Here is a 16,266-nt window from a genome sequence, read left to right on the forward strand (position 1 = left end):
GAGTGTGAGGTAGCTCAGGTTTCCTTTGACTGGGGGGGAGTTTCAGGTACTCTTCAAGTTGCTGTGAGGCCCGCCATGCCTGTCGATTGTCTCCTGGGCAATGATTTAGAAGACTCCCCTTGGGCTAAGGTGGAGAGGGAGACGCACTTGAAAATGTTGGGTGTGCCAGAGTGGGTGTGTGCAACCACTCGATCGATGACAGCGAGTAAGGGTGTTGATGGGGTCCCGGAGCCTGAAAGTACGGCCCAGGACCCAGCTGTGAAGAGAAGAGGCAGGAGGTGCGGGAAACCGGCCCCCATAGTTCCTGTGGTCCAGGAGGAGGTAGACCCTGAGGGGGATGCCCTGGAGCCCACAGGGGAACAAATTGCCGAACTGGGAGACCTGCCCGAACTGACCCATTGGCAGCAGGATGGTGGTCCCTCCAGGGAGGAATTCTGTGCCGAACAGAAGGTGTGCCCTTCTCTTGTGGGCATGAGGCAGCAGGCCTCAGCCCAATCCTCAGGTGATCAGTCAGGGTCACATTTTGTGTACTGGGAGAACGACCTCCTGTATAGCGAGCCTAAGGCTGCTGAGCCTGGGTCAGCCCGTGTGCTGGTGGTACCCCAGCGCTTCAGAGCCTTCCTACTGGGTTTGGCTCATGACGTTCCGTTAGCTGGACATCTGGGGCAGGACAAGACCTATGATAGGCTTGTCACCCATTTTTATTGGCCTCAGATGCGCAGGGATGTTGACATCCATTGTAAGACTTGTCATACTTGCCAGGCAAGTGGAAAAAGCGGAAGGAAGCAGAAGGCTCCCCTCCAACCTTTTCCGGTGGTCAGCACCCCCTTTGACCGGGTGGGTATTGACATTGTTGGGCCCCTGGACCCCAAGACAGCCCTGGGCAACAGGTTCATCCTGGTCTTGGTGGACCATGCCACACGGTACCCGGAAGCCATCCCTCTCCGAACAGTGATGGCCCCCGTGGTGGGACGGGCACTGATGGGTGTTTTCTCCCGGATGGGGTTCCCCAGAGAGGTGGTGTCAGACCGGGGCACCAACTTTATTTCAAACTATATGAAGTCTCTGTGGAAGGAGTGTGGGGTAACCTACAAGTTCACCACTCCTTACCACCCTCAAGGAAATGGGCTGGTTGAGAGATTCAACCGGACCCTTAAGGGCATGATCATGGGTCTTGAAGAACCAATGAGGCAGAAATGGGACGTCCTCTTGCCATGCCTGTTGTTTTCTTCCCGAGAGGTGCCGCAGAAGTCTCTAGGGTTCAGCCCCTTTGAGCTTTTGTACGGTCACCCGGTAAGAGGGCCTTTGAGTCTGGTCAAGGAAGGCTGGGAGCAATCTCCCAGGAAACCTCCCCAGGATGTATACAGCTACATGCTGGCCTTTCGAAACCAGACCCGGCGCTTCAGAGAACTTGCTCAGGCAAATCTGGAGGCCAGCCAGGAGGAGATGAAGCGATGGTACGACCGGAATGCCACTCTGGTAGAGCTTCAGCCTGGTCAAGAAGTGTGGGTCATGTCCCCTGTGGAACCTTGTGCGCTCAAGGACAGGTGGACTGGACCGTTTAAGGTTGTGGAGAAGAAGAGCGATGTCACCTACTTGGTGGACTTGGAATCTCCCAGGAACCCCTTGCGGGTCCTGCATGTCAACCGTTTGAAGCCCCACTTAGAAAGGTCCGAAGTGGGCATGCTCCTAGCTACAGATGCTGGAATGGAGGAGGAGAGTGAGCCTCTTCCTGACCTCCTGTGTGCTAAAGAGCAAGACGGGTCAGTGGATGGTGTGGTCCTCTCTGACACACTGACCCTTGAGCAGAAACAGGATTGTCGCCACCTGTTGGGGCAATTCCCGGATCTGTTTTCCTTGGTTCCGGGTATCACTCATTGGTGTGTCCATGACGTTGACACCGGAGACAGCCCTCTTGTGAAGTACAAGGCTTACAGGGTGACTGACAAGGTTCGAGCCTACATTAAGGAGGAGGTCTCCAAGATGTTTGCGTTAGGGGTGGTTGAGTCCTCTAGCAGTCATTGGGCCAGCGCAGTGGTCTTGGTCCCGAAGGCTGCAGCGCCTGGTGCTTCACCGGGACTCCGGTTCTGCGTGGATTACCGAGGACTCAATTCGGTCACGAAGACTAACGCGCACCCCATCCCCAGAGCTGATGAGCTCATAGATCGGTTGGGGGCTGCCCGGTACCTTAGTACGTTTGATCTAACGTCTGGGTACTGGCAGATCGCCTTGACCGATGGGGCAAAGGAGAGGTCCGCATTCTCCACACCAGATGGGTTATACCAGTTCCGGGTGATGCCCTTTGGGATGAAGAATGCCCCTGCCACCTTCCAGAGGTTGGTCAACCAGGTCTTGGCTGGACTGGAGGATTTCAGTGCCGCCTACCTGGACGACATCGCAGTGTTCAGCGCCAGCTGGGAGGAACACTTGCGCCACCTCCAGGAAGTGTTGTTGGCCCTGCGCAGAGCAGGCCTCACAATCAAAGCCAGTAAGTGCCAGATTGGGCAGGGTTCGGTGGTGTACTTGGGGCACCAAGTAGGGAGCGGCAAGGTTGCCCCCCTGCAACCCAAGATTGATACCATCCTGGCTTGGGCGCCGCCCAAAACCCAAACTCAGGTGAGAGCCTTCTTAGGACTCACGGGTTATTACCGGAGGTTTGTCAAGGATTACGGTAACATTGTGCACCTCTTGACTTCGCTGACTTCCAGGAAGCAGCCACGAAACGTGATCTGGACTGATGCCTGTCAAATGGCCTTCGACACCCTGAAAACTGCAATGTGCACAGCACCTATACTCCAGGCACCCGACTTTTCAAAATAATTTATTGTCCAGACGGACGCTTCAGAGCATGGCGTGGGGGCTGTTGTAGCTCAGGTGAATGAAGAGGGCCGAGACTTGCCTGTAGCCTTCATCAGTAGGAGGTTACTTCCCAGGGAAACGAGGTGGAGTGCGATAGAGAAAGAAGCATTTGCTGTGGTCTGGGAAGAAGCTAAGACCCTACCTGTTTGAGACTCACTTCCGGGTTCAGACAGACCACAGGCCCCTCAGATGGTTGATGCAGATGAGGGGTGAGAATCCGAAACTGTTGAGGTGGTCCATTTCCCTACAGGGGATGGACTTTACGGTGGAACACCGCCCTGGTACAGATCACGCCAATGCTGATGGTCTGTCCAGATTTTTCCGCCTTAGTGATGAGGACTCCCTAGGTCAAGGGTAGTTCTCCCCACATTTCAGCTGGAGGGGACACGTGTTAGACCTGACATCATTGGCTTGAGTCTCTCCTCCATTTTGTTTGCCTCTACTGTTTTACGATGTTTTGCTGGTATATGCTTTGGGCGCTGTGCCACTGCTGATCAGTGCCACAGCGCAAGTGCTCCCTATGTTAAATTGATGTATCGATTGTATCCATGTTTGGCTTATTTGGTTTACTGCTAGTCCCTAGTCTAGTGCACCAGGAGTGCTGGGGCTTGTAAATACAAATGCCGCTCGTGGGCTTGCAGCACGTGTTGTGCCACCCACAGGAGCGGCCTCGTAAAATAATGTCTACGGGTCGGTCATTGCGAGACCCACGTGCAGCCTAGTGCTGTCACGCAGGCTGCGCAAGTATACCTACTTGCCAGCCCCTCGAACCTTCCCTTGACTTCATGTTAGTCACCCCTATGGTAGGCCCACGGGCAGGGTGCATTGTAAGTATAAGGTAGGACACGCCTGACCAAGTTGGCATGTCCTAATAGTGAATTACAGCCATCTTCGTTCTTCACTATTGCGAGGTAGCCTGCTCTCCATTAGTTAGAATGGGCCACCGGGATTATTAATGCTATGATCCTAGCCGGCTCGGGGAGCATGGTGCAATGTCGAGTTTGGTATCCCTGAACTCGGGGTTTAATTACGCATCCGTTGGTGTGGATGGTTTTTGGACTCTGGGTTTGAAAGTAGCACTTTTAGAAAGTGACTATTTTCTTGTCTAACCATTTCTGGTTTCTGCTGGTCTTGCGTGTGTGTGACAGGAGCTGGGTGGCTCCACAGGTCTGGATGAGTCAGTGTGGGATGAGTGGGACATTTGCGTTGAGAGTAGGGGGAGAGTAGTTGTTGATAGCCTGCCCTGCCTGATACAATGCTGGCTCCACCCCCTGCCAAGCGGCTGATGGCTCTGTGCCTGCCATGGACGATCCTAGCCCCACCTCCTGCCAGGAGGCCGATAGCTCTGCTCCTGCCAGTGTCGATGCTGGCTCCACCTCCTGCTGGGCGTCTGAGGACCCAGCACTGCACAATGAATAGGCCAGGTGCTACTGCCTGGCTCCACCCACAACAGACCCAGGATGTTGGGAAATTCCCCTGCATGGACAAAGGGATCAAAGCCAAAAAGGGGTATAAGAGAAGGACCCCTGAACCAAGAATTTAGATCACTTCTGACAAGGAACACTGTAACCAAGGACAAGAGGCCTGCTGATCTGAGGACTTGCCTACCCCTTCTGCCAGTGTGCTGTTTGCTGGGGGGAATCCTGCAGTGCTTCTTTATTTTTGCCAAGGAACCAGGAGAGAGGAACTGTGTGTGTACTCTCACGCTTGCTAAGAAAATCTTCAAGGACTGGAAGAGTGCCAGTCTCCTGCTGAAGTCACAGGGCTAAAGGACTTCATCTGCTTACAGTGCTATTGCTGGAACCTGCGAATCCAGCACTTCTGAAAGAGCCAGCAATCTTGACGCCGACGGACGTCGCCGAATCCAGCTCGACACCGTGAGTGACGGCTCAAGTGTCCCGCTTCCTCGACGCCGGCCGCCGGGCCCGACCGACGCCAGCAGCAACGCCAGTGAGTAGTGAGTTCGGCTCCAGCTCCAAGGGACCTCGTGTCTGCACCGCTGCTGATCGCGCCAACTGTGTGCCCTCTCGACGCCGTGAGCGCTGCTCACTCTTTGCAACCGCATCATCGACAACGTCGCCTGCTGAGGCCTGATCGACACCGAAGACGCGACGCCGGATTGCTCGACGCCGCTGATCATCGTGTGCTTCATTTTCCAAGGTACTGTGTTGTGGGGGGTCCGTGTGACTCCGGGCTCGACGTAGCGCTCCTCGCGGTCGACGCCGAACCTTTGGATTAACTTTGCCTCGACGTCGTGTAGCCCCCATGTGGGTTACCTTGTTGCTAAGAACTGTGTTTCCAAGAAAAAGATTTGCTTTGATACGAAAGACTTTGTGCTAAAGAAGAAACTACCTTTGAACTATTTTTCCCTTCCCAGAATATTTATTAAGATTGTGTACATTTTTGTCGTTATTTGGTCTTGTGCTAAGCCTTATATAAAAATACTTATTTTTATAATACTACTGTGTCGTGTCCATTTGTAGTGTATTCACTTTATTACTGTATGTGGTCATAAATGCTTAACGCACAGCCGCCGAGATAAGCCTATCTGCTCTGCCAAGCTACCGAGGGGGTGAGCAGGGGTTATCAAAGGGTGTGATCCCCTTGCCCTGACTAGAAAAGGTGTGTCCCTATTTGTCAGAAGTGTATACCTCTGCCAACTAGAGACAGCCGGTTCTAACACATACTAACTAAATAATTGGAGAAGTACAAGAAAAGACACTGGGTGAATTTATAACTGGTTGAGTTTTACTTTACTGAATGGATTAAAACATAGTACTGAAAGATTCACTATGCCATTGCAACAGCAGTGACAGGGTGTTTTCTGTAGTGTTGGTATACTGACTAGAGAATTGTAGGCCTGAAACACAAATGTAAAGTTGATTATACCAGTACATGCATGTTGTAAAGGAGTTTAAAACTGTCTTAAAGCATGTTTTTTTTTTAAACGGAGAAATGTGCTCCGGCTGCATGGATTCGCTGTAAAAAAAAAAAAAGAAGTACAGGCTCCTGTGCTTGTTTAAAAATTAGCTACCTGGGGAGGGCCAAATCCCGGGGAATAAATTAATACATTTCATGGGGTTCAGAGATGCCTTGTAGCCCGGGGACTGCCATTCCTCGGTGTTACAAAATAAATGGGTGGGGGGACTCAAAGGTACTCCCCAGTAAAATACTTGGGTAGGAGGGGCTTAAAGGCACCATCCAGCTCCGGGAACCGCTACTCTTTGAGGCTTTGAAAAACAATGGGTTGAAGGACTCAAAGGTCCCTCTAAACCCCAGTGATAACCACCCTCTGGGGCTTTTATTATTATACAACAAGCCCAAATCCAACAACCACCCCCAACCAACTCTACAAAGAAAATGGAACAAAATCACCACCGAACAGATCTCCTCATCGCTTCTTCTAAACCCCCCAACCCACTCCTCAAACCCCGACCAAGCCGCCACCAACCTCACCCTATGGCTATCCAACAGCGCTGACATCCTAGCACCACTGAAAAAACGACTAAGCAAACTTGGCAGCAAGAAGGCCTCCTGGTTCAACGATGATCTTAAGAAATCCAAGAAACTCTGCCGCTCCCTTGAGAAGGCCTGGAAAAAAGACCCAACCACCAGCACCAAGGACGCCTTCAAAAACGCCACCCGCATACACCACCAACTGATCCGAAAGGCCAAGAAAACCGCCTTCAAGGACCGACTAGATAACAACGCCCACAACAGCAAGGAACTTTTCAACATCGTCAAGGAATTTACCAATCCCTCTGCCAACTCTAACGACATTACCCCATCCCAAGCCCTCTGCGACTCCCTAGCCTCATTCTTCCACAACAAAATTGCTGACATCCACAACAGCTTCGACAACCAACCCGGAGACCAACCCACCCAACCATCTGCTGGACCCTCACCCCCCTCGAACATCCTTACCGACTGGAACCCAATCTCCACTGAGGACACCATCCGCCTGATGAACTCCATCCACTCAGGATCCCCCACAGACCCATACCCTCACCACATCTTCAACAAAGCAGACTCCATCATAGCACCGCACCTCCGAGACGTCATAAACTGCTCCCTCAACTCCGCCACCTTCCCGGAAAGCTGGAAACACGCTGAACTCAGCGCCCTTCTGAAAAAACCCACAGCGGACCCCACCGAACTCAAAAACTACCGCCCCATCTCGCTCCTTCCATTCCCGGCCAAAGTCATCGAGAAAGCTGTCAACAACCAGCTCGCCGCCTTCCTCGAAGCCAACAAATCCCTCGACTCCTCACAGTCCGGCTTCCGAGCAAAACACAGCACGTAGACCGCCCTCATCGCAGCAACAGACGACATTCGAACTCTACTGGTCAATGGAGACACAGTCGCCCTCATCCTCCTCGACCTCTCCGCAGCCTTCGACACAGTCTGCCATAGCACCCTTCTACAACGCCTCAGAAACATCGGAATCCAAGGAAAAGCACTAGAATGGAACACCTCGTTCCTCACCGGAAGAACCCAGAGAGTCCGCCTTTCACCATTCAAGTCAGAGGCCAATGAAGTCATCTGCGGCGTACCACAAGGATCTTCACTCAGCCCCACCCTTTTCAACGTTTACATGGGCCCCCTCGCGGCCATCGCCCACCAACACAACCTCAACCTCATCTCCTACACGGATGACACTCAACTGATCCTATCACTCACCAATGACCCCAGCACCGCCAAAACTAACCTTCACGAAGGAATGAAAGAAGTAGCCGAATGGATGAAACACAGCCGTCTGAAACTGAACTCAGATAAAACAGAAGTCCTCATCTTAGGTACCTCCCCCTCAGCATGGGACGACTCTTGGTGGCCAGAAGCCCTTGGAAAAGCACCCATCCCGACAGACCACGCACGGAACCTGGGCGTCTTCCTGGATTCCTCACTTTCGATGAACAGACAAGTCAACGCCGCCTCTTCATCCTGCTTCAACATTCTTCGCATGCTCAAAAAAACATTTCGTTGGATCCCCACCGAAACTAGGAAAACGGTCACCCACGCTCTGGTCACGAGCCGACTGGACTATGGAAACACCCTCTACGCCGGTACTACCGCTAAACTCCAGAAAAAACTCCACGAATCCAAAACGCCTCAGCCAGGATCATACTAGACATCCCGCGTAAAGAACATATCTCTGGCCACCTGAAAAACCTCCACTGGCTTCCCGTCAATAAGAGGATCACTTTCCGGCTCCTAACCCACGCACACAAAGCACTCTACGAAATCGGACCAGAATGCCTCAACACACGACTGTCCTTCTACACCCCCTCCCGCCAGCTACGATCATCCAACCAAGCCCTTGCCACTGTACCTCGCATCAACAAAACCACCATGGGAGGTAGATCCTTCTCCTACCTAGCAGCTAAAACCTGGAACTCACTTCCCACTTACCTTCGCCTTACCCAGAACCACCTAGAATTCAGAAAGCAACTTAAAACGTGGATATTTGACAAGTAATTCCCCTCCCCTCCTCAAGCGCCTTGAGACCCTCTGGGTATGTAGCGCGCTATATAAATTCTCTGACTTGACTTGACTAGGAGAGAGGCCGCGTGGTCCCCATTCTGGAGCAGTCAATGGCCTTGGGGAACACCACTCCCCAGGGCCTACTGTGTCTCGGGATATCTACCCCCGGGACACTGCTGTTTGCTATAGCAGGGTAGGAGTCGAGGTTCCAGGTCTGTCATAGCAAACTTGACAGCATATTAACAAGTGCCGTTTCGCCGCATTTAAAAAAAAATGCAGTGAAAATTATATCGCCCTATTTACTAGGTGACGATAAGATGCATTAACGCATGTTAGCAGCCGGTTTGGGAATGACCAGTCTCGCATCTCCAATGAGTTGCAATTTAGGCGTTCCCAGAGGCAAGGTATGTTTTCCTATGACAATAGAACATGGAAGAGGGAAGTACAACACTAGCGTTGTATTTACAAGGTAACCCTGCACTTGAGGAGCGATACCAAAACTCTCGCTAATTGCGGTTTATGCAGGATCCTATCATGTGCTCTGAAGTAGACTTAAGCATGTTAAATATGGGAGGTGGATTGATACTTGATAACTTTACAACAATAAAAAGTTTTAAGCACTTATATGCCTGCAAACACATGAGGTACTCAAATGCTTCTATCAAAAGTTTCCCAAATACACACTGACTCACAGTGTGAATCTAGACAAACAACAGCGTCCTTTCACTTTACCAAAAAGATTTACTAGTCTGCAACATGTGAGATGACTGCACACATCCCATGGAGCAGATCTACAAAGAAAGGCAGCAGCATGGCACTGCAAACCTTTTAGCTGCGCCACTCTACAGCACTTTCAGAGCACAGAAATGCAACATATGTACAATGATATTTCGCATTCCTGTGGTCTTCCCTTCGCTAGCGCAGAAACAGCTGCCATGCATTTGGCACAGGCACCCTTGCACCATGGTGCAAGGATGCCTGCACCATGGGGAGATTGCTTTTCTGAATGAAAGGCCCCCTTCCTGCACAAAAGCAATCACTGTACGCATTTTCCTCTTTCAAAGCGTGTTGTAGAAACAGCACGCTTTGAATGAGGAAAAAACGAGGACAGATGAAAACATTTCTTCTTGTTTATCTTGCCTACGATACCCTTATACTGGCGCAGCAAACTGACGCATTTACAGTTTTACGATTTCTCATAAATCTGGAAATGTATCAGTAGAAATGGGTGTTGCGTTGGAACCCCACAGCAACACCCATGTCACGCTCTTAAACACGCAAAATGTTTTGTGAACAAGGGCGATATTTACAAGCACAGGTTAAGTCAGGGAGGGTCATTTTACCTGTGCTTGTAAATGTCACTTAGCAGGCTGCGCCACCGGTGCATCATGCAAAGTGATAGACTGGCGGCGCAAGGGGCTTGTAAATCTCACAATGTAATTTTAGACAAGCATCACTACTACCTGGATTTTACCAGGAGAAACACATTAATTATATTAAAAACAAAACCCCACATAAAACTCCTCACAAATTACTAATTCAAATTGATCTGTAGATGAAGAAGAATGTCAGTAACACACCAGATTTTCTTATACAGAATCTCTGTACTGCACTACTCAGCAAAACAAAAAAAAATTGCAGTTTCCCTCTCATTCTGCACACATATACATGTAAGTATCAAATCATATTGCTTCCCACATTAATTCTAAATCTAACACATATTTCTATTAGTTAAACATTTCAGCCCTTTCCAATTGACATTAGTTTCAACCCTACCCCCAATCTGCGTACTGCCTGTTACCAAGGTAACATTACATGGAACACTCAACTCACCACACAGGTCACAAGTTTAGCACAAAATGTTGCTAATCCAAACAGCAAATGTGCCTGAGTTTTCAAAATATCACCTTATCTAATGTAATGTTCCATTCAAACAGTTTTTCTTAACCAATAAGAAACATGCTTTTAAAAAACAGAAACATGCACCCTACTTTTCAGACTATAATGTTCTCAAACAGCCAATCATTTCTATTCTTTTTTCAAAACTGCACCTTATCCACCATTTTAGATACATCTTACTTTTCAAACTGCCTTTTCATTTACAGAGCCCATCTGAGTTCATCTAGACCTCCTTTCAAGATGCTTACAGTGTGGATTGTGGGACACAGCTATATTTTCTGGAGCCAAAAGTATGCAGAAAATAGAGCCATTGACAAAGACCTAGGTTTGCTAAGTGTAGACATTAAATGGATTGAACAGGGACCCCCAACATGGCACCGAAGGCCAAGAAGGAAGCTGTCCCTGTTAAAACTGAAGCAAAGTCCAAGGCTTTCTTAAGGCGGTACACAGTCACAAGAAGAAGAAAATTAGGACAGCCCCCACTTTCAGGAGGCCGAGGACCTTGAGGTTAAGGAGGCAAACGAAGTATCCCAGGAAGAGTGCTCCTCGTAGGGACAAACTTGACCTTTATGCGAATTTTAAAGTTCCCTCTTACCACAGAGTCTGCCATGAAGAAGATTGAAGATAACAACACGCTGGTCTTCATTGTTGATGTCAAGGCTAACAAGCACCAGATCAAACAGGCTGTAAAGAAGCTTTATGATATTGATGTTGCCAAGGTCAACACACTGATCAGGCCAGACGGCAAGAAGAAGGCGTATGTGCGTCTAGCTCCAGACTATGATGCACTGGATATAGCCAACAAAATTGGCATAATCTGCCTGCCCTGTAGACGTTGGACAGTTCAGATTGGACAGAGAGGGTTAAAGTGGCACCAATTGATACCATTGGTTAAATCCTTTTTACGTCTCCAACACCCTGACCTCATAAGTAAGCACTGTGGTAGCAATAACCTAGGCACTTTCACTGGGGTATGTCGGGAAAAGCTTATGAAGGACACCTTTGGAGAATTTATGTCACTTTTCCCCCTGCTCCATTCAAAGAACCATGGTCCAGGCTCTTGTCACTTCTAGACTGGAATACGGCAACATTCTGTATCCAGGAGTTAATAAGGATGTGAAACACAAATTGTAGATGGTGCAGAATGTGGCTGCTAGACTGCTTTGCCAGATTCCCAAAACGGCCTCCATCTGAGATTCTCTTCGTGACCTTCATTGGCTCAGGGTTGAGAAGCATATTAAATTCAAAGCCCTGAGTTATATGTTCAAGATCAAATCTGGCAAGGCACCTCAGTACCTGAATGCTTTAGTCCACCCTTACTTACTATCCTGCCTTCTTTGTTCCTCCATTCAGACAACATTTTCGGTCTCCTGGACCAGACTGCCGCAAATGGGTGGTCGGTCTTTTCTTGCCAAGGTCCCTCTATGTTGAATTCCCTCCCCATGTCACTTCGGAATGAAACCGTATATGGGAATTTTAACAAGTGTTTAAAAACTTGGCTGTTCAATAAATAGATCGCTTTTACCTCTTTTCTGTTATTTTTTCTTTTTTCTGTTCCTGTCAGCCGGCGCATGGAACCCTTTGGGTGGCTGTGCGCCTTATAAAATTAAATAACATAACACAACATATCATGTTGATGTGGTCTGAGATGCATGTCGGCTTACATGTTGGATTGTATTTAACCTGCTTGGGTGAAGATGTCCAAGATGTGTGCTGATGTGAATGTGTGCCACATTCTATGATGAAAATGCTTCCATTTTCTGTTGCATGATGATGTATGAAATCTTGGTTTCATAGAACACTACAGAGTGTGTTGAGTTGGACGTTTTTTTTTTTGGTGGTAGAAATGTGTTTGAGTTAAGCCTTGAGAGCTTGATCAATATATCTGGATTGCCCCAGTGGTTAAGAAGCCAAATTATAATCAAAGACTAAGTATCCAGTGTGGTGAGTAGTGGAAGAAATCTCACCTCTATTTTTCAAATCTGTTCCAGCATCAGCAAGGCATGGGAAAAATCCTAACTAGTAGCCTTTGTCTGGATTCATTTACCCTTCTGCTTGAACTGAGGTACCGGGTTATTAGGAACCCGGCGGTGCCAGGGGGAACGCCTAGAGACCTCTTGAGTTCTTCCTGTTCTGGACCACAGAAACACAGAGTCTTCTAGGTGATGTCAAGGATGGAGTTTTATTGGCTGCAACCAAGTAACAAGCGTCCTAGAAGTACAACAGCACGGTGTGTATATTCTCAGGCGACTGTTCGTTTTTACAGAACCAGCCTTCTCCTTTTATACAACAATATTTTTAGGTTAGGTTGAAAGCTTTATTCGATATGCAGAGATATCTTACAAGCATAACATACATTATAAAAACAATATTACAAAAAGTGCAGGTATGTCATACGTTTAAAAATAGATACGATTTGTAGGGATCCCCTAACTAAATTAGCTAAAAATGGAATTAAACCGATATAGACAATCTCTTGCAACGGATCAACCAGCAACATTTTAAAAATTTGGAGACACCACAGACTGTAAGGGGGGAGGTATCAGTCAGTAAAATTCGGAAAGCTACAGAATGCATGCGGGTTCCCAAACGTTTAAAAGGGGGTTTCAACCAATATCTCCTTGGATAAATATAATCTGGACACTCAAAGAGTACATGAGCGACCGTCTCCGGCCTGGCTGGGCAGCAAGCACAGAAGGGGGATAAATGAGCATGGGACTTCCACTTTGATAGAGTTGCTCCTAGCGGGAGAGTGCCAACTCTAAACTTAAAATAAAGGGCCCTATCCACTGGCATAGTAATAAAATCCATATAGGGTTCGTATAATGCCACATCCTTTATTCTGAGGACTGCTGCGGTCGAATTGCAGTGATTGGGGTTCCCGCTTTGTTTGCAAAAAACCCAGGGGCATATTACCAAGCAATAGCGATAATTATCGCTATTGCTTGGTTAGAGACAAATATTTACCGCAGCGCTGCGGCGATTTTTACCGCAAATAAACCTTGGTATTACCAAGGTTTAACGCAAATGCGGTAAAAATCGCCGCAAAGCATGAATATCGCTGAAAAGTCAGCGATATTCATGCATTAGCGAGCTAATGCTCTTAGCCATGTTATCCACCTCCCATTGGATAACATGGCTAAGAACTGCTCAGGGCAGGTGTTAGCTTTTGGAGATATTCCCGCTTAGCGCGAATATCTCCAAAAGTTGGTAATAGGAGATAGCGATGTTAGCGACTGTTTTCGGTCGCTAACATCTTGGCACGCCCACTTTGCATCTCATTAGTGATAAATATCACTGACATGCAAAGTGGGGCACAAGATGGTCGTTATCTCCTACTAGCTGTCACTAACTGGTGTTAGCGGCAGCTAGGTAATAGGGAGATAATTTTATCTCCGCTTTCTTGGCTTTTAAAGCCAAAAAAGCGGAGATAAACCCCCTTGATAATATGCCCCCCAGTCCCAATATAGTTTTTTAAGGACTGCCTTTGAGGGAGCAGATTTTGTAGACCAAGAGTGTCCCAGGCCCAATTCCCCCAAAAGTTGTTTTGTGTCCCGCAGCCACTTGATCTTGTTCCAGCCCCCCATGTTCATTACTTCTGATAGGCCCTTGGCATAGGATTATAGTTCCGGGACCCTCCATATGCGGGACCATAAGAGCAATGGGCAAAAACGGGCCTGGTCTTTAATGCTTCTGCAGCCCAAGTCCAAAATCACCGGAACTGTCGGGGTGCTCGAGGGGAGAGCTACAAGGTCTTTTAAGAGCTTGTTTTCGGACTTGGTTAGGGAATCCAAATTACAACTGCCCCATAGCTCCGCGCCATACAAGGCAGAAGTAACCCCCCTTGCCTTGTAGATCTCAACTGCGGGCGCCACTGTGGATCTGGAAGATGTATGGTATTCCTTTAGTAAGGCACCCCCTACCCTTTTGTGGCAGAGAACCATCTTGTCGATGTGGGAAGACCAGTTCATCTTGTCATTCAGGCGTAGACCCAGATAATCAAATTCAGATACTTTCTCTAGAGGGGCCGAGTTCAAAATGGGAGGACGACCCAGTTTCCTTGGTGGGCGTAGTATCAAATATTTCGTTTTTTCTACGTTTATCACCAAGCCTCTAGTTACACAAAAGTCCTGAAAACGGGTCAACAACTTCTGGAGCCCCTGAGGGGTTTTAGAAATAAGGAGAGTGTCGTCCGTGAACAACAATGTTGGAATCCGCTCGCCCCCCAGGCAAGGTGCGTCCGCTGGTTCCTGGAGCAGATGCTCCACCACACCATTTAGATAAAGGGAAAAGAGTGTGGGGGCCAACACGCAACCCTGTCTGACACCCCTACAAACCGGAATTCTGTCTGTTGTCTCCCCGTTTTTCTCCCAACGAACCTGGGCAAAATTATTCATGTGAAGTTTGGTGAGGAGGAAAAGGATGTACAGGGGCAAGCCCAGCCCATGGAGAACCCTCCAAAGTTCCTCCCTGGGAACTAGGTCGAAGGCAGTCTTCAAATCGAGTAAAGCCAAGTAAAGACTGCCCTTGCCCAGTTCCACAACCTTCCAGTGCAAAAGCGTTAGCCGGAAGACCTGCTCAATTGTACCTGTTCCTGAACGAAAGCCTGCCTGAAAGTCCGATGGGACTTGGTTCTCGTCCACCCACTGGTGGATTCTCCCCAGGATCACTTTTCATGCTACTTTTTGTGTAGAGTCAATCAGGCTGATTGGCCTGTAGTTTCCTGGAATGTCTCTACTACCCTTTTTGTAGATGGGGACTACCACTGCCCCTCTCCACAACTCTGGTATCGGGCCGCCTTCCAAGATTGCATTCAAGAGTGTCGAGATCATAAGGCCCCAGTCAGATGGGTAGGCCCGCAGTAAATCTCCTGGGAGCCCATCCGCGCCAGCAGCTTTCAGTGGGACTCCCGTGGCGTAAATAGGGTAAGGGTACTAGATTTAATCAGAAAAGGGAATACGGCTGGCTCATTTAGGGGCCCCTCTATCACTGAGTATAAGGCCCCGAAATGATGAAACCAACTCTGGGATGGGATAGTACAGGTCCTCAGAGTGTCATCGGGTCTTCCACAGGAGCCTATCAATTTCCAAAATTCCCTGGCATCTTTACCTTTGCTAGCAGCCAACAAGTCCGCCCAGAATTTCTCCTCCCATTCCTTCTTTGCTATCTGGATAGCCTTAGTGTAGACCTTCCTAGCCTCCCTTGTCCTGGCTTGGGATTTTGCTTTCACTGCCTCAACCAGGTTTTTTTTGCATCCCTAAACTTGTGGGTATACCAACCATCTCTTTTATTAGCCCTTTCTTTCACCCCAGTATATCTCTGGCGCACAGTGAACAGATTTGTCAGGGCCCCAGTTAGGTCGCAAAATACTTCACATACTCCCCCCGGACCTCCTTCAGCTGTGGCTAGGTTATGTTGGGCTAAGGCCAAAAGTTGGGACACAGCCGCAAGTTTTCTGGGAGACACGAGAAGTTTTGACCACTTCAAGCGCCTTCCGCAAAGAGATATCTCCGGCTCACCAAGGTCAACTGTGGGGCGAGATATAGAGCCCCCACTACAAACAGACCACCAGGGTGCTAAAGTGAGGGACAACAAATTGTGGTCACTTTCGACTGAGGGCACTATTACCATATCCCTCACCGCGCTCCATAAACACACATCAAACAAGATATAATCAATTCTTGATGTGTGCTTGGGCCTATTGTATGTGTGAGCACCCCCCTTGTCCGAGCTAGTCCTTCCATTTAAAGCCCTCAGGCCATATTCTATACTAAGGGCATTTAGCTGTAGTGCCACCTCAGACCACTTTTTAATCGGGGGGAGTTCTAGGACTGGTATCCCCCTCCTGCCATCCTCCTCATCCTGGTCCTGGGTAACGTCCGAGCCCAAAGGCTCGAACGTACAATTGACATCACCTGCAATCAGAGTGCAGGCTTTGTATGGAGTTTCCCCTAACAGATCCTCCAACAATGCAATTGTAGGAGACTGCTTCCCCCCCCTTGGTGCCTCTGGCATAGACATTAAATA

The 16,266-nt window shown here is 48.7% G+C and overlaps 1 pseudogene; it reads left to right on the forward strand.

The window, feature by feature from the left end:
- The first annotated feature begins 10,610 nt into the window (after positions 1–10,610).
- LOC147722373 (large ribosomal subunit protein uL23 pseudogene) overlaps positions 10,611–16,266 on the forward strand; it is a 66,145-nt pseudogene continuing 60,489 nt past the window's right edge.

Source organism: Lissotriton vulgaris, chromosome 4_1 (assembly GCF_964263255.1).
Source record: "Lissotriton vulgaris chromosome 4_1, aLisVul1.2, whole genome shotgun sequence".
NCBI classification, from domain to species: domain Eukaryota; kingdom Metazoa; phylum Chordata; class Amphibia; order Caudata; family Salamandridae; genus Lissotriton; species Lissotriton vulgaris.